The sequence below is a fragment of the Aquarana catesbeiana genome, linkage group LG12 (genome assembly GCF_042186555.1).
Source record: "Aquarana catesbeiana isolate 2022-GZ linkage group LG12, ASM4218655v1, whole genome shotgun sequence".
NCBI lineage: Eukaryota > Metazoa > Chordata > Amphibia > Anura > Ranidae > Aquarana > Aquarana catesbeiana.
The window spans coordinates 126,674,172-126,692,662 of record NC_133335.1 but is presented as its reverse complement, the minus strand read 5'-3'; the positions used below and the strand labels follow the sequence as shown (position 1 = coordinate 126,692,662).

Genomic DNA, 18,491 nt, shown 5'->3' with positions numbered 1-18,491 from the left:
CAATGGCATCTTGGGAGACCCTGTGAAAGTGTGTCTAGTCTGTGCAATGCTGTACCCTACGCTAACACTCAACTAGTGTATGGTAGCGTTCAAAACATTCACCAAATGCAAAGACCAGGATTGTCAGGACAGGAAGGACAATAATAGCGGGTGTCACGCCTATATCCGCGCTTGCTGCAGACACGACATCTTTTTTGGGGGGGTTTGTTGGGTAGGGGTACTCGGGAGGACATAAAAATGCCTCTCATGCAGCTGACTGCATTTGGTTGGGGATGTGAATGGGGGAAGTACGGGCGCTGCAGAAGTGGTGGGTTCCCAATTAGGATTGGCGAATGCAGCAGAAAGGGCACGATGGGCCTGTTTGTCTTCTTGGTGGCAGCGGGACACTACTTGTGCTTGCCACCTCACCAGCTTGAACTGCACTTATGGGACTCGCCACGTCACCAAGTGTTACTGCAGTGCTGGTTTGACTACGACCGGGGTGTACTAGGCCGCTGGTGCTTGCCAGTTCACCAAAACGCTACCAAAAAAAAAAAAACTGTTAGTGATCGAAGGGATCAGGCCTGACTCTGCGAACGCTGCAGTTATGCGTTTAGTGTTTTGTAAGTGACAGTGATCGATCGATACTGCACTTGGCTGGGCTGGGCCGGGCGGAGGGGCAAAACGCAGGTGCTAGCAGGTATCTGGGCTGATCCCGCTAACACTGCGTTTTTGGGAACCCTAAACTGCTGGGGACGCTAGTATAGATCTGATCGGATCAGATATTGATCTGTTCAGATACTATACCACTAAGGGAGGTGTACGGTGCATGCGGGGTGTTAGCGGTACTGGCGATAACCTGACGCTGCCTGGGGCTGGTGCTTGCCAGTTCACCAAAATGCTACCAAAAAAACTGTTAGCGATCGCAGGGATCAGGCCTGACTCTGCGAACGCTGCAGTTATGCGGTTAGTGTTTTGTAAGTGACAGTGATCGATCGATACTGCACTTGGGTGGGCTGGGCTGGGCCGGGCGGAGGGGCAAAACGCAGGTGCTAGCAGGTATCTGGGCTGATCCCGCTAACACTGCGTTTTTGGGAACCCTAAACTGCTGGGGACGCTAGTATAGATCTGAGCGGATCAGATATTGATCCGTTCAGATACTATACCACTAAGGTAGGAGTATGCTGCGTGCGTGGGTGTTAGCGTTACTGGCGCTAATCTGACGCTGCCTGGGGCAACGCATATCACTGCCGGGCGATCACGGGGCTAAACCTTTATTAGGTAATAAACGGCGGGTGCCCTGACACTATAAAAAATAAACGAACTAACCAGCGTCACCTGTAACAGTTATACGGTGATCACTGGTGAAAGGGTTAACTAGGGGGCAATCAAGGGGTTAAAACATTTATTCGGTAGTATATGGGGGTCCCTGTCGCTATAAAACGCTGACGGCGAACCTAAATATTTACCTCCCTAACTAGCGTCACCAGTGACACTAATACAGCGATCAGAAAAATGATCGCTTAGTGACACTGGCGACGGGGGGTGATCAAGGGGTTAAAACTTTATTAAGGGGGGTACCCTAGACCTACAGGGGGATAACACTAACTGCACTAACACACTAACTGTCACAAACTGACACCATGCAGTAATCAGGAAAAAAAAAAAAAAAAAACTGCTTGGTGTCAGTGTGACGGGGGGGAGGGGTGATCGGGGGGGGGGGAAATCGGGGGGTAAAGGGGGGTGTTTTGTGTGCCTGGCATGTTCTACTGGGATGTGTAGTGTTGTGCACTCACATTTCAGTCTTCTCTCCTCGGCGCCGGAATGGAAAATACAGAGCCGAGGAGAGATGACGTCACATCCCCTGCCTCTGTGTACTATACAGAGGCAGGGCAAGATTCTGATTGGCTGGGAGCGATCGCGAGGGGGGGCCATGAATGGATGGCCTCCCCCTCATCACTGAATGCTCCCAGACCAAAGCCGATCGCCTCTGGCACCGGGGGGGGGGGGGGGTCCGATAGGACCCCCCGCCCACGGGAAGGCAGTCACGTACCAGGTACGTGATTTTGCCTGCCCGTGCCATTCTGCCAATGTATATCGTCGTTAGGCAGTCGGCAAGTGGTTAAAAGTGTTTCCACTAAAGGGGTAGAATCATGTCTATCCACCCCCTGTATGGTTTTGGATCTCATAACAGGAGGTGAATTTCCATTGCCCCCCTGAAAGGGCAGAGAAGAGGGGACAGTGGAGCCCGTCGTCACAATCGGTACTCTACCTGTAATCAGGGGTACTCCCGAGTAACACCCAGGTGCGCTTTCAGTGTAGACTTTTTGTCCCTGTAGACGGTTATCACCTCAATTGTGACGAAGTGCTTTTTTTTTTCTTCGTGAAGACTTGTGAAGAAACAGATGATAGACTCGAAGATGAGTTGGAAATTGCAGAATAGTGATCTTTGCGATTCTTAAATTTGTTATTATTTTTTGGTTGTTGTTGATTCAATCTATAGGCACGATTGTCCTCAAAAGCACAATGATCCCTACCATATTTGCCCTCTTTCTTAGTTAGAATATCCTTATTGAAATCTTCTAGATGTTTCTTAAGTGTTGGCTCTCTGTCCACAAACGTTTTATGTGTTTTAAATGCTTGAAGCCGTAAACATAAAGTTTCTATATCACCATCCAGAACACCTGAACGTTTTTCATGTTCTGTGATGAGAAGTTGCATCATGTCTTTAGAACATGTGCGTGGTATCTTTTACCATGCATTTTTGAAATCAGCATCCAGACCCTCCGGATTGGGAAAGATCTGGACCCTGAAACCCAAGGGATTTATATCCTTAATGTAGTCCTGAAAGGACTTGATGTGCCAAAACATAGATGATTTCTTTTCAAGGATTCTGGTAAGTTTAAGAAACAAACTGTTGAACTCAGAGTCAATATGCTCATTTTTCCCATAATCATCAAGATATCCAGACATAAGATTGTCCCAATCACTGCCCATATATTTGGGCATAATCAATAACCCGTATCCCTACAAAAAACAAAGCATTATATTGGCTAGTACAAATTCGCAAAAGACAGATCAAACAATAAAGAATGTAATAATACGTATAATTACATCCATACAAACCAAGTGTTTTTTGGAGAGCAGAAAGATTTTCGCTGTCAGAAAAGGGCGGGGACAGGTATATTTGCTACCAAAACATAAATAAACAAGAAATCTGAAAGAGAATAATATCCATGAGTGTGCCACATCCCAATAAATCATGAAAAGGAGAAGGGAGAGTCCCCTAAGGTGGGATTTTAAAGGCACATACCACAATGAGGATAAAGTGTACAAAAATATATAACTTTATTTACAAAAAAAATCATAACATATCAAAAAACGAATGCATATAGTATTAATACAAAATAGACATAGTTATGGATACAATAAAAAAAGTCAATGAAGGTAAGTAGATCTCCCTGAACCGACGCTTTTCAGAAATTCTTTCCTTCATCAGGGTTCATACAGAGAAGCGCACTCTGCACATGCACCTAACCTAACTCTTGAACCTCCATACCTCAGTACAGGGTAGAAACCTCTGCAGCAAAAATCCGCTCCTGCTGTTCTGGAAGACAGACCTCTGGTGAAAGTGGCGACAACATCTCCCTTGCTGCTAGAGGCCACTCCACCTATAACAGGTACACGCTACCGACAGGCTGTTTGGTAAACTTCTGTTACATTAGGTAACCAGTTGTGTCCTCACACTACTCCTCTCCACACCAATATCCTCCCCAATGAGTTAAGACCCACTCAGTCATTTATGTGTGCCGGTTACTTGCAATACACCCCTTTCAGTAGCTTCAGAACAGGCAAGGACAACGTTTCAATACTTTACTTAAGAAAAAGTTCAAAATGAACATCTCAAAGTCCAACATACAAGAATACAAAAACAGGGTTTTTCCTACATCCCTACCCCTAACTGTAGGCTTGTGTTGCCCCGGCATACCTGCAAAGGTCAAGTCCAGGAATCATAAGTCCTTCAAAGGTATTCTCATGCAGATGTAAGCCCCTCAGAGGCATTCTCTAGTGCTGGTGTCTTTGGGGGAAACTCCAGGTTCAGATGACTGTTCATCCCAATGGTGATAAGCGACACCCTTCTGCTCCTCATGGGTGTGATTTGCCATCTCTCCCTCTCTTGGGGGCTCTTCACAGGGGAATCCCCAAACTCTTTCTGTACTGGACCACTGTCCCTTTTATATCACACAGGACCAGTGAGCTGGACCCAGAGAAGAACCTGCCAAAAACCAAAGAACCGGGAAAGGCATTAACTCCTACCCTCCTGACCGAAACAGCGCCTAACTGGCTATTTTAACCTGCTTACAAGCTGGCCATACATGGATCGAATTTCAATTCATGTGTGGCTACTGTGGTTGAAAAGCAGCCAATCTACCAATCAACTTCTGTTCAATTGCCCTGTTGGTACATTCCTGCTTGATCAGCCCTGCAGGCAATAGATTGAAAGTGGAAGAGACAGAATACAATGACACAGTTGGGAGGATTCTCATATCCACATGTAATTTGTGGATGGGGTAATCGGGTTAGTTTATTTTTCAATTAACCTACTGGTTGAACAAAAAACTGATACATGTATGGCTAGCTTAAGCCTTTAACCACTTCAAGACCAGGCCTATTTCTAACATTTGAAGTTAAAATCAGTATTTTTTTTTATAGAAAATTACTTATGCCCTGTACACATGGTCAGATTTTCCGATCGGATTGTGCGATCGGATTGTAACAGAAGAAATAGGGAGTCCGCACTAATGGGTGTAATTAGAAGCCTAGGTGGGAAGTATATTCCTAAATTGATAGACTGCTGCCCTCACATACGCTGACTCCACAGGGGGTGGAATGAGCGGAAAAAGTGAAAAAAGAAAAGTGTGTGAGTGTGGCGCTGTCCCAGAGTTGTAAAAGAAATGTCTGCATATATACAATTGTATCCAAAGTGTCACGTGTGTATTCCCTTAAGTGAAATATGTATGGCAGTTATTACCACTCCTATGGGTTAAAGTGACTGGTGATTTAAACATAAGAAGCATAATGAGTGCAATAAATCGCATCCAAGGTGTCTAGTGCTATATTCCCTCAAAAGGAAAAAACGGTATTAACCACTGCTAAGAGCATGAAGTGGTCTGTGTCTAAACACTAGAAAACACAAAGTTGCAATAAATACATCACACGTGACATGCAAAAAATTCTAAGGTGTCTGGTGCTAAATAAATAAATATTAAAATATTGCTCTACAAACGTTGCAAATAACAAAGTGACAAGTGCCCTATAAAGAGGTCACTCTAAAAAGTACTAAACACACGTGCCATGCAAATGGTTCTATGATAATAAACAGTTCATGTGGGTATATGCCCGATGCACTATAAGTGAAAAAAGGCGTCCATTGTAGGATTCCTCAAAGCACACAACAGGTGTTAATCCAGTGCTGGTGTCTCACGTTGTGATTGTGCAGAGACTCACCAGCTGTATATCCCCTGCAGGGGTAACGAGTAGTCACAGTATGTGCCACTGTGCAGCAGTACTTGGCAAACCAGGACCAGGATGATATCATAAGGACATAAGAAGAAAGGATTCCATAGTGTGAAACCGTTTAAAAACACTATTTATTAGGTCAGATAAAAAGGGTACTCACATTGTAGTGGAAAAAATGAGCGGTGTACAATGCTTACAAAGATGTTCCTAAGCGTCAGCTTTGCAGGGAGATGTCAGCAAGGCGTTCAGTCAAAGGCCACGCCCTACGTACGTTTCGTCACACGGACTTCTACGGGAGCGTGGTCCCTGCATCGTCTCCCCTATCCTTATATGCTGTGCGGTCCATAGTGCACCTGCGTTCCAGCGGCCATATTTGGTGTGTGTTTGTGTTCCAGCGGCCATGTTTTTGTGTGTCGGCGGCCATTTTCCCTGGGACAATGCAGACCGAAGCCCGCAGTCCCATGGCAGCGGCCATGTTTTTGTGTGTCGGCGGCCATTTTCCCTGGGACAATGCAGACCGAAGCCCGCAGCCCCAATGAAGTGATTAAATCCCCGTGGAACGGCCTGATACAGCGCTGATTTCCTGGTGACACCTTACTAATATATGGGTCCATTGCATGTGTGTCACAGTAGTAGCTATTACGTTATTTATGCACAATTCTACCGCACAGAATATATGGTGTGTAGTAAATGGTTTGCCCTTACTTAGGAAACCTAGACAATAGTGATATAGACAACAGTGATATCCAACAGAATATACTAAACCATATTAAGATTAAAATATTAAAATTGTGGTTCTTCAAAATTTATGAAATGACATATATCCTAGCAATACGATATACAAACAGGTAAATTGTTATATTTAAAATGCTAAAAAATGCTAAAAATGTTAAAAATATTTTATTATGAAGATATATGTAAAAATAAAAAAATAAAAAAATATATGTTTAAAAATATGTAAAAAATATATAAAAAAACGAGGCCAGAAAATCATGTGCCAGTTATATAAGACAGATAGTAGGTGTATGTTAGAATACTAAAAGTATTTTGAATAACTTGTTAGCCAATAAGGGGAGCATTATCATCAAAGAGAGGGCATTATCTTTAAAAAAGAGAAGGAGCGTTTATCATCAGAAAAGGGGGGTTTCTTATAAAAGGCGCTCAATAATTGGTAAGAAAGCAATTGAGATCCACATCTATGTTCATTCCAGACGGTTGAAGTGTATCCAGCTGGAAGATCCATCTGGTCTCATTTTGTGACACCTTTATTTTCTTGTTGTCACCCCTCCAGTGTCCCTTAATTTTGTCAATTCCATAAAAAAGCATACCACTGGGGTCCCTATTGTGATGATCTCTAAAATGTCTGGATACGCTATGTTTTTTAAAACCGTTCTTTATGTTTGTGACGTGTTCTCTAATTCTAATGTGCAGTTTTCTGGTGGTGCGTCCCACATACTGTTTACGGCACGGGCATTCTAGCACATAAGTAACGTGTGTATTGTTACACGTTATTAGGTCCCTAATTGTGTACTCTTTGCCGTTTGTTGTGGACTTAAACTTCATAATTTTTTTGTTTGTTTTTTTGGTTTCTCTACACGGTAAACATTTTCCACATTTGTAAAAGCCTTTTAAATTGTTGCCTATTTTAATTTGTTTGGGGGATCAAGTGCATTATGCACTAGTTTATTTCTAAGGGTTGCAGCCTTCCTATAAATGAAGATGGGTTTTTTTGGTAACACTGTTTTTAAAACTTGGTCTGACTGTAAAATGGGCCAGTGTTTTTTGACAATTGATTCTATTGATCTGTATTGTCTGTTATATCCAGTCAGAAAAGCAAGGCCCAAGGACTTGTTTTTATCCCGCTTGTGGGCGTTCTGTGTCAGCGCTGTATCAGGCCGTTCCACGGGGATTTAATCATTTCATTGGGGCTGCGGGCTTCGGTCTACATTGTCCCAGGGAAAATGGCTGCCGACACACAAAAACATGGCCGCTGCCATGGGACTGCGGGCTTCGGTCTGCATTGTCTCAGGGAAAATGGCCGCTGACACACAAAAACATGGCCGCTGGAACACAAACACACACCAAATATGGCCGCTGGAACGCAGGTGCACTACGGACCGCACAGCATATAAGGATAGGGGAGACGATGCAGGGACCACGCTCCCGTAGAAGTCTGTGTGACGAAACGTACGTAGGGCGTGGCCTTTGACTGAACGCCTTGCTGACATCTCCCTGCAAAGCTGACGCTTAGGAACATCTTTGTAAGCATTGTACACCGCTCATTTTTTCCACTACAATGTGAGTGCCCTTTTTATCTGACCTAATAAATAGTGTTTTTAAACGGTTTCACACTATGGAATCCTTTCTTCTTATGTCCTTATGATATCATCCTGGTCCTGGTCTTGCCAAGTACTGCTGCACAGTGGCACATACTGTGACTACTCGTTACCCCTGCAGGGGATATACAGCTGGTGAGTCTCTGCACAATCACAACGTGAGACACCAGCACTGGATTAACACCTGTTGTGTGCTTTGAGGAATCCTACAATGGACGCCTTTTTTCACTTATAGTGCATCGGGCATATACCCACATGAACTGTTTATTATCATAGAACCATTTGCATGGCACGTGTGTTTAGTACTTTTTAGAGTGACCTCTTTATAGGGCACTTGTCACTTTGTTATTTGCAACGTTTGTAGAGCAATATTTTAATATTTATTTATTTAGCACCAGACACCTTAGAATTTTTTGCATGTCACGTGTGATGTATTTATTGCAACTTTGTGTTTTCTAGTGTTTAGACACAGACCACTTCATGCTCTTAGCAGTGGTTAATACCGTTTTTTCCTTTTGAGGGAATATAGCACTAGACACCTTGGATGCGATTTATTGCACTCATTATGCTTCTTATGTTTAAATCACCAGTCACTTTAACCCATAGGAGTGGTAATAACTGCCATACATATTTCACTTAAGGGAATACACACGCGATCGGATTGTGTTGTCGGAAATTCCGATCGTGTGTGGGCTCCATCGGACTTTTTCTGCCGGAATTTCCGACACACAAAGTTTGAGAACAGGATATAAAATTTTCCGACAACAAAATGCAATCATTTAAATTCCGATCGTGTGTACACAAATCTGACGCACAAAGTGCCACGCATGCTCAGAATAAATTAAGAGACAAAAGCTATTGGCTACTGCCCCATTTATAGTCCCGACATACGTGTTTTACGTCACTGCGTTTAGAACGATCGGATTTTCCAACAACCTTGTGCGACCGTGTGTATGCAAGACAAGTTTGAGCCAACATCCGTTGGAAAAAATCCATGGATTTTGTTGTCGGAATGTCCGATCGTGTGTACAGGGCATTAGAAACATTATGTAGGAAGGCCAGTATGGTGGCCTGAATTTATGGGAGGAGCCCGGGGGGTATTTAACCAGCCCACTCGAATACGTCACTGAGCCGACTATTCGAAAACCAGCATCCGTGAGTTCTTATCTCGCAAGTTCCTGCATTCGCAAAATTACCGTACCAAGTTCCGAGGTCCTCGTTACCAATTCGTATTTTCGTACTACGCGTCTGGCTTGGCTGTCGCAGGTAGGGTTCCGAATGACGTTTTGTTTTCACGCATTGTTAGATATCATGTCACTAAACCGTGATATCAAACTTACGAGGCACTCGCAATGTCACAACGTAACCGCTACACATACTACTCGCACTATCATTATGTTAACTATTTTTCGTTATTTGTAAACCACCACGACATAGATGTCGCTTCATTAAGGCATGTCTAAACAATTGTTACCATGCTTCATTAGACAAACCGTTGTGATTCGCAAAGTCGCAAATTTGTAGCGATTCGTATCAGTTCGTTACTAAATCATTTCTCATTTCTAAGCATTTCAAACATTTCAAACCATTTCAAATCATTTTGTTCATTTCAGTCACGTACAGCGCTCCGATTCGAATCCAGCCGCATCTAAAGATGCGCCGATTCACTCCGGTGTGCCCCAGTTGCTTACGGCCTCATTTCAGTACATGCTCCAGAGTCAGATTTGTTGTCAGTTGCTCGTCACGACTCACCGATTCATATCTCTGTCATGGCCAGCATTTCACTGTCACGTATCATGCTCCGATACAAATCCAGTCGCATCAAAAAATGCACCGATTCGTTTCGGCGTGACCCAGGTATTTGCCACATTTCGGTACTTGCTCCAGAGTCCGATTCGTAGTCAGTCGCAACAGCGGCATGATCGATTCGTGCCTCTGTCATGGCATACAAACTACTCCACTGTCACTTACCGCGCTCTGGTTCGAATCCAGTCGCATCTATGATGCACCGATTCGTTCCGGTGTGCCCCAGGGCTCGGCCTCATTTCAGTACATGCTCCAGAGTCCGGATCGTGGTTAGTTGCAGATGCCGGGCGACCGATCCGCATCTCTGTCATGGGAATTAAATACCATTCATTTCACTCCCACATATCGCACCACCGTTGCGAATCTAGTCGCATCCGAGATGCACCGATTCGTTACGACGTGCCCCTGTTGTTTCGGCTTATCCTATACCTGTACCAGAGCTCGGTTCATTGTCAGTCGCAGTGGCGGCACAATCGATTCGTGCCTCGGTCAGGGTGAAACATTTCAGTCATTTCATTGTTACGTACTGCTCTCCGATTCGTATCCAGTCGCATCTAAAGATGCACCGATTCGTCCCGGTGTGCACCAATGTTTTCTGTTGCCTCATTTCAGTACATGCTCCAGAGTCCAGTTCGTTGTCAGTCGCAGTCGCGGCATGACCGAGCCAGGCCTCTGTCATGGCAAGATATTTCGTTCATTTCGTGATCAAGGCAAACATTTCATTCATTTCGTTGTTACTACACCGCACTTAAGATTCGAATCTTGAGCATTCATAAGGTATCGATTCAATTCGTTAGGCCACAACAGTCCGGGACTCGTTTCATGTCAGACCCCACAGTTCGACTCGTAGCTTGTCGCAGTCACAGCATATTGATTCGTGCCACCATCAAGGCATTTACATTTCACTTAGTTGTTTCATTCCATGCACCTGTCGGTTAAATCACCATACAAGTACTATTTTAAGATTAGTTAGCAAACCCTTCATGAGTTGTCACCTTTCATTTTCCTCCAGGTCAGTCAAAGTTCAGTAGGTCCACCCTGCACCAGGTTGGACGATATCCCCCCAGGTAAAAAGAAAAAAAAAAAAAGGGAGCATAAGCTGGGTAAGTATGGCTTTAGGGAAAGGAAGCAAACTTAAAATTCATGTCACCCCCAACAGGTTCCAGTCAACCAAAACACGATCTCAAGGACAGGATATCTTATCTAGATCAACCATGTCCCAGGCCGGCAGCGAAGACCTCACGGCCCCTCTGTCACCTTCTCCGGTCTCAGAGAGCAGCAGTGTGCAGTCCCTCAGGGGATGGACTATTCCCAAGTTGACGGCAGAGCGGAGACGCAGAGGCGTGCCCTTCCCCGCTACAGCCAGGAAAGGCGAGCTCTTCCAGCTCCTCTTCCCCCCGCCAGCCGCAGCAGGACCCAGCACCCAGCAGGCGTCTCTCCAGTCAATATCCTCTGCCATCTCACAATTCCACACTATGGTATGGTAGGTCACGGACGTACAAACCAGAGTGGCTCTCCTGGAGGCTTGGCCGGCCACGGCTATTTCTGACCCGACCGGAACCCAAGTTTTGACACCCCTTCCTGCAGGAACCACAGGGTGGAGCCCCATTGTCTACCCCTCCCATTTGGTTCCGGCCACTATCAGGAAGGACATTCTGGACGGCAGGGATGTCAACCTTGCCTCTCTCCTCATTTCTGTCCATGATCTGGCGGAAAATAAGGCCTATACCTGGGGTGACGTGTCGGTGGTCCTTAAGGCCAAAGACCCAAGACTCAATCGGAAACTATCTGTCCCAGAATTCACATTGGCCTTTGGCATGCTGAGGGATGTCCTATGTTCAGCCGCCCCCAGCAGGAGGGAAGAGCGTGACTTATACCTCCATACAGTAGTAGATCTGGGCTACAAGTATGGAGGATTCTCATTTTATAACTATCATCGTTCTTTTTCCGTGGGAGGGGCAGCCATCTGCAACAATTACAATTACGGGTCCTGCAACTTCAATCAGTGCCGCCTGCTCCACATCTGCACCTTATGCCAAAGAGCGCATCCAAGAAACCTGTGCGAAGTCAAGCAACAGAAGAGGGCATGACTAAGCCGAGTCAACGTCTTGTGACTAGGGTTCTACCTCACCTCACACCACCACCCCCTCCCTTGCCACCTACCTTATCCAAGGTTTCTCAGAAGGGTTTCACACTGGCCTCATTTCACTGCCTCATACTACCTACAAATGTAGGAATCTCCGTTCAGCGGCCACTGACGAGCAGGCCATAGACTATCTCTTACAAACAGAGATAGATCGAGAGTTCATTATAGGCCCCTTCACTCAGCCCCTTTCAGTATTTGGAGAGTCAGCCCTATTGGGCTTGTCAAGGGCAAGTTCTCAAATAAACTACGTTTGGTGTATGACCTGTCTGCGCCTCATTCTTCTCACATCCCCAGTCTCAATTCCCTAATACCCTCTGAAGAGTTCTCCCTAAAATATTCCTCCGTGGATATGGCAATCCAAGCAATCATCAAAGCAGGTACAGGTGCTTGGCTCTCCAAAGCAGACATCTCGGACGCCTTCAAGCTCCTGCCTATCCACCCATCCCTTTGGTGCTGGCATGGCATCAAGTATAAGGAGGCATACTATTTTGCCACGAAATTAACTTTCGGTTCAAAGAGTAGCCCTTGGCCCTTCGACACATTTGCTCAGTCCCTCGCCTGGATACTCTTCCACAAAGCTCAGTGTCAAGAGGTCATCCATTACTTGGACGACTTCTTACTAATAGAACCACCCAGTATGCCCCCAGGAGACCTCGACAAACTCAGAGTCGTATTCGGAAATCTCAATGTTCCCATCGCTGAGCATAAAGTCGACGGTCCAGCACACATCACCTTTCTTGGGGTCAATTTAGACACCGGCACCATGCAGGCCAGTCTCTCCCTCGACAAACTAACCCGCATTAGGGCGGTCCTCCAAGAGTTCACCCACACTAGGGGGTGTACTAAAAAGCAGCTGCAATCTCTCCTGGGAATGCTTAATTTCGCCATGAGAATTATTCCACAAGGTCGCACCTTTGTGTCACGTCTGCTGGTATTTCCGTCACAAACTCAAGACCCCGATCAGATCCTAGATCTAGATACCGCAGCAATAGTGGACCTATCTATGTGGGAGGAATTCCTTTCCGCCTGGAATGGTATATCCCTATTTATACCTACGGTTTCCTCCCATTCACCCCAGGTGGTGACAGATGCTACAGCTTCCACAGGCTTTGTGGCAATTTTTGGCCACCAATGGTTTTCAGGACCCTGGCCTCCGCAGATACTGTTGATACCCGGCTTCACCCGAACATCCTCCCTCTTCGAGCTCTATCCCATAGTGGCAGCCGCACAGCTCTGGGGTCATCATTGGACAGGGCAAACTGTGGTCTTCACCACCGACAATTAGGCCACGGCAGACATAATCAACAAAGACAGGTCCAAGTCCCTAGCAGTCATGTCCTTCCTGCGCAGATTGGTACAACTGTCTTTGCAACATCAATTTAATATCCACTGCTCATTTATTCCAGGCAAATACAACCTAGCTGCAGACGCACTGTCACGTTTTAATTACGCTTCTTTTTTCAAACAGGTTCCCGGAGCCGACCCTGTGTCGGCCCCTATCCCCGTTTGGTCTCAGCTGACCCTGGACTAGTTCAACATTTACAAGGAGCAATGCAGCTTATCAATCACTCACTCTCCCATAACACACTCAAAGCCTACCGGACAGCTTGGAGGGCGTTCAATCATTTTCTGGCACCCTACTTCGAGGGAACAACAGATGTGAAGCAAGTACTGGCCTTCGTTTCATATTGCCACACTCAGCTGGCCATAATACTATTCGGCTATACCTAGCCGGCATACAACATTTCTTGACTCTTCAAGACCCTGCAAAATCTTCACTGTTTTCATCCCACGCTATCCGAGCCATCCTACGTGGCACTCAGAAACACCAACTGGTGGTCAGTACCAAACGTTTACCCATTACGGGGCCCATCTTTAGGGATATGTCAACCATGCTGAATACTTCTCCATTCGGTCTTCTCTCCAGTACGGTCCTACAAGCAGCCATATACTTGGCCTACTACGGGTTCTTGCGACCTGGCGAGTTTACCTGTAACAACCCCGCAGGCCAAGTACTACGCAGACGGCACTTGGTTCGCTACCAAGACCACTTCGTCCTCCACCTCGAGGTTTCTAAAACCCAGCAGGCAGGCTGTGGAGTGGACATTCACCTTTACAAAACCAATAATGACTGGTGTCCAGTCACTGTACTTAATCAACTTCTGTCACTCCTGCCTGAACAACCGGACTCCAGTCCCCTTCTACCGTTTCCAGTCAAACCCTTAAGTGCCTGTCAGTTTGTGAAACACATAAGGATACTTCTCCGCAACCTTCACCTTAACCCTAGTCAGTACTCCGGCCATTCCTTTCGTATTGGAGCGGCCTTAGCAGCATCCCGCCACGGGGTCCCAGACCACGTCATTAAAAGACTAGGCAGGTGGAAGTCAGCCTGCTTCGCCCGGTATATCCCTAATCCTCAAGTGCAGATGGCACAGGCATTTTCAAAATTGGCTCAATGAATTACTTAATACCAATAAAATACTATATCCCAACCTGAATGTTTTTGCCCCCTTATTTTGGCATACCGTCCATCAGACCAAGGCACACTTTCAGGTCCATTTCATATGGTAAGTCCACACTTCCAGGTTCATTTCATATGGTAAGTCTTATCTTAACTATAAAGGTTATTCATGTCCGTATCGGCCATTGGGCTTCAACCATAAGTAGGAAGGCCAGTATGGTGGCCTGAATTTATGGGAGGAGCCCGGGGGGTATTTAACCAGCCCACTCGCCTGTTGTACTTGTCGGTTTCCTGTGCGCGATACCCACCCTCCCATACCCCCTTTACAGGGCATTTCTCAATTATTCATTTCTCTTTACAATTTAATCATTTCTTAAACTAGGGTATGCCCCCTTATTTTGGCATAACGTCCATCAGACCAAGGCACACTTTCAGGTCCATTTCATATGGTAAGTCCACACTTCCAGGTTCATTTCATATGGTAAGTCTTATCTTAACTATAAAGGTTATTCATGTCCGTATCGGCCATAGGGCTTCAACCATAAATATATATTTTTTAGCAGAGATCCTAGAGAATGAAATGGCGGTTGTTGCAATATTATATGTCACACTGTACTTCCGCAGCAGTCTTTCAAACACAATTTTTTGGGAAAGAATACACTTCAATGAATTAAAAAAAACCTAATTGTAAAGTTAGCCTAATTTTTTGTATAATGTGAAAGGCGATGTTACGCCAAGTAAATAGATACCTAACATGTGACGCTTTAAAGTTGCACAAACTCAAGAAATGACGACAAATATGTTCATAGGCGGTGCTTTAAAATATTTTAATGGTTACCTGTTTAGAGTTACAAAGGGGGTCTTGCATTGGAATTATTGCTCTCGCTCTAACGATCATGGCGATACCTCACATGTGTGATTTGAACACTGTTTACATTTGTGGGCGCGACTTACATATGCCTTTTCTTTGGCGCATGAGCACGGAGGGATGGGCGCTTTAAAAACTTTTTTTTTTCTTTTTTTTTTTTTTTTTTTTTTTTTTTTACACTGTCCCCTAAAAAAAAAAAAAAAATCTGATCACTTTTATTGCTGTCACAAGGAATGTAAACAAGGTACTCTTTATGGAGGGATCTGGGGTCTAAAAGACCCTCCTGCTCAGCAGGTGCCTGGCCCCCCCTTTTGAACTGATGGGGCCTGGACCCAGTACAGTAGGGCTGGCTGTACTGCCGTATCAGTGGCCCAGGGTGCAACTACAGCAGAGCCTGTCATGTCAGGGGATTGACATGAAGGCGCATCTCTATTATTACATGGAGAGTTTGCCACAGAAATTGTGGGTGGCAAAAGATCAGTAAGTAACAGGCTGCCTCTTGTTTTATTATTTTATTACAGTTCACATGCATAGAAGCATATAACCATATAAATACATTTCAAGTCAGCAGTTGTATATGTACTATCCTTATTGTAAGTTTTAAATTCTAAGCTTTTTTTTATAGCAGCTGCAAGTTTGCCACACATAAAGTGTCCAGGAAAATTAAGGTGCAAAATGCAAACCTTGACCTGGTTCCCAGGAAAACAGTTTATATCTGATGCAAAAGTCAATTTTAATCAATTTCTAACTAAAGACAAGTATATTTGTAGGCTAATGGTGACCATACACATAATAATCTAATTGAATGATTCTTCACAGTATCAGATAATATGATCAAATCTATGATATATCAAAAAGACACATACATATGAGAAAAAATGATCAATTTCATAACAATTATTCTGATGGTCTGGACAGAAAATCTGATGGGAAAGCAAATAGAGCTATATGATTGTTAAAGCAGAACTCCGGGATCGGCAAAAAATTCCCAATTAGTTTACCCCCACACTAAACAGTTCTTACATTTGTGAAATTCCTTACCAATCAAGAGAAACGTTGAATTGAATTTTCAGGAAGTCAGCTCTGCAGTTCAAAAAATGCAGCCTGTTTTCTGGCAAGGAGGACGTGTTAGAACAGGGATTGAATCATATCCGGTCCCCTCTCTTTACACTGTCATTAAACTAAATTTCCCATCATGTTTTGCATATTGCAGTGAATGTGGGGGGTACACTAGACCTGTGTACACTAAATGTGAACAAGCCCACTTCAACATAAATGACACCCCTCATTCTGCAGCCACACTGCTGAGCATAACACAGACAGTATGGGGAAATTATTATAACTGTAAAGCATGTCTTTGCTCTCCCCCTCCAGCCACAGCAGGAGATAAACCTATTTCCTTTACTTGCTTTATGTAATCATTACTGAACTGTATACACATCCCATAATTACCGGTATATATTATACACACACTGTACTCTGCTGTAATCCAGTATTAGAAATATTCCTCCTCATGCAGCTTTGAGATCTTTCTAATAGTAATCAGTGCTGGTATGGTGTATATGAGAATATCCCTAGCTGCACCACAGAAAGAGCCAGGCCGTTCTGCTTTACATCAGCGCGTGACACAAGTAAATGTTGGCATGAGAAAAAAACAAAAAGTGCAGCTCTAACTTACTAATCAATAACACAATAATGGTGGAACCCTCTAATGTATGACAATCTCAGTAAGCTTCAATATCACCACAATACCGGTCTCTGTGATATGTAATGTCACATATAATACACATCACACTGAAATTAAGATATAAAAAATGACTGCAAACTTTTCAGTGATGGTGGAAACCTATCCTACAGATTTTTGGCAGTGGACACTGGAAAGTGTCAGTAAAGCAGGGCTTATCAGTGCAGCCTCATCAGTGCCCATATGTGTAGCCTTATCAGTGCAGCTTTTCAGTGCATATTAGTGCAGTTTATCAATGCAGCCTCATCAGTGCCGCCTCAATGCAGCTTATCGGTGCAGCCTCCTCAGTGCCATCTCAGTGCGGCTTATCAGTGCAGCTTCATCAGTACCGCCTCATCAGTGCCGTCTCAGTGCAGCTTATCAGTGCCCATCAGTGTGGTCTCATCAGTGCCCACCAGTGCAGCTTATCAGTGCCCATCAGTGTGGTCTCATCAGTGCCCACCAGTGCAGCTTATCAGTGCCTATCAGTGCAGCCTTATCAGTGCTCATCAGTGCTGCCGTATCAGTACGGTGTCACCAGTGCAGCTTATCAGTGCTCATCAGTGCAGCTTATCAGTGCTCATCAGTGCAACTTATCAGTGCTGTGTCAGCAGTGCAGCTTATCAGTGCGGTGTCACCAGTGCCGCTTATCAGTGCTCATCAGTGCGGTGTCACCAGTGCAGCTTAGCAGTGCCCATCAGTGCAGTGTCACCAGTGCAGCTTAGCAGTGCCCATCAGTGCCGGCGTCACCAGTGCAGCTTATCAGTGCTCATCAGTGCGGTGTCACCAGTGCAGATTTTCAGTGCCCATCAATGCGGTGTCATCAGTGCAGCTTATCAGTGCTCATCAGTGCAATGTCACCAGTGCAGCTTTTCAGTGCCCATCAGTGTGTTGTCACCAGTGCAGCTTTTCAGTGCCCATCAGTGCGGTGTCACCAGTGCAGCTTAGTAGTGCCCATCAGTGCGGTGTCACCAGTGCAGCTTAGCAGTGCCCACCAGTGAAGGTGTCACCATTGCAGCTTAGCAGTGCCCATCAGTGCCAGTGTCACCAGTGCAGCTTAGCAGTGCTCATCAGTGCAGAGCAGGGATAGTTACAGATCCTCCGTATGGCAGAGCAGGTCTCAGGCTGACAGGTCTTTATGTGAGAACACTGCTCGTGGTACAGCCCCACCTCCCTGCACCGGAACTGTGATAGACAGCGCAGAGCGCACTGTTCCAATGTGCAGGGAGACGAGGTTGAACGACGAGCGGTGTTCTCACATACATACCTGTCAGCCCGAGATCCAATCTGTAGCTATCCCCGCTCTGGGGGGACGTATTGCTGGCAGGGAGGAGGGAGCAGAGGAGGAAGACACTAGCTCTATGGGCAGCACAGATCGGGGGCTGTGATACTCCCTGCACCCACTACAATGAGTCAGGCGGAAATACAAGTCCCTGCTCACTTTCAGAGAACTACAAGGGGGCGTGCCAGACCGCTGGCTGAGTTTACTGGAGGGATAGCAGTCAGCAGTCTTACAAACAGGAAATCACCAGGCAATAACAGTTTTTCACCAAGTTCAGCAGGCTATTACAGAGGAACTACAGAGCTCAGAAGAACATGGCTGACATAGTTGGTGAAGGTAGGAGATCAGCAACCAGAATATGGAAAAAAAG

At 45.2% G+C, this 18,491-nt stretch overlaps 1 protein-coding gene across 1 annotated transcript in view; it reads left to right on the top strand.

The window, feature by feature from the left end:
• Window positions 1-18,491, top strand: part of STAC2 (SH3 and cysteine rich domain 2) — a 1,070,413-nt gene that overhangs the window by 604,122 nt on the left and 447,800 nt on the right. The window lies entirely within an intron of this gene.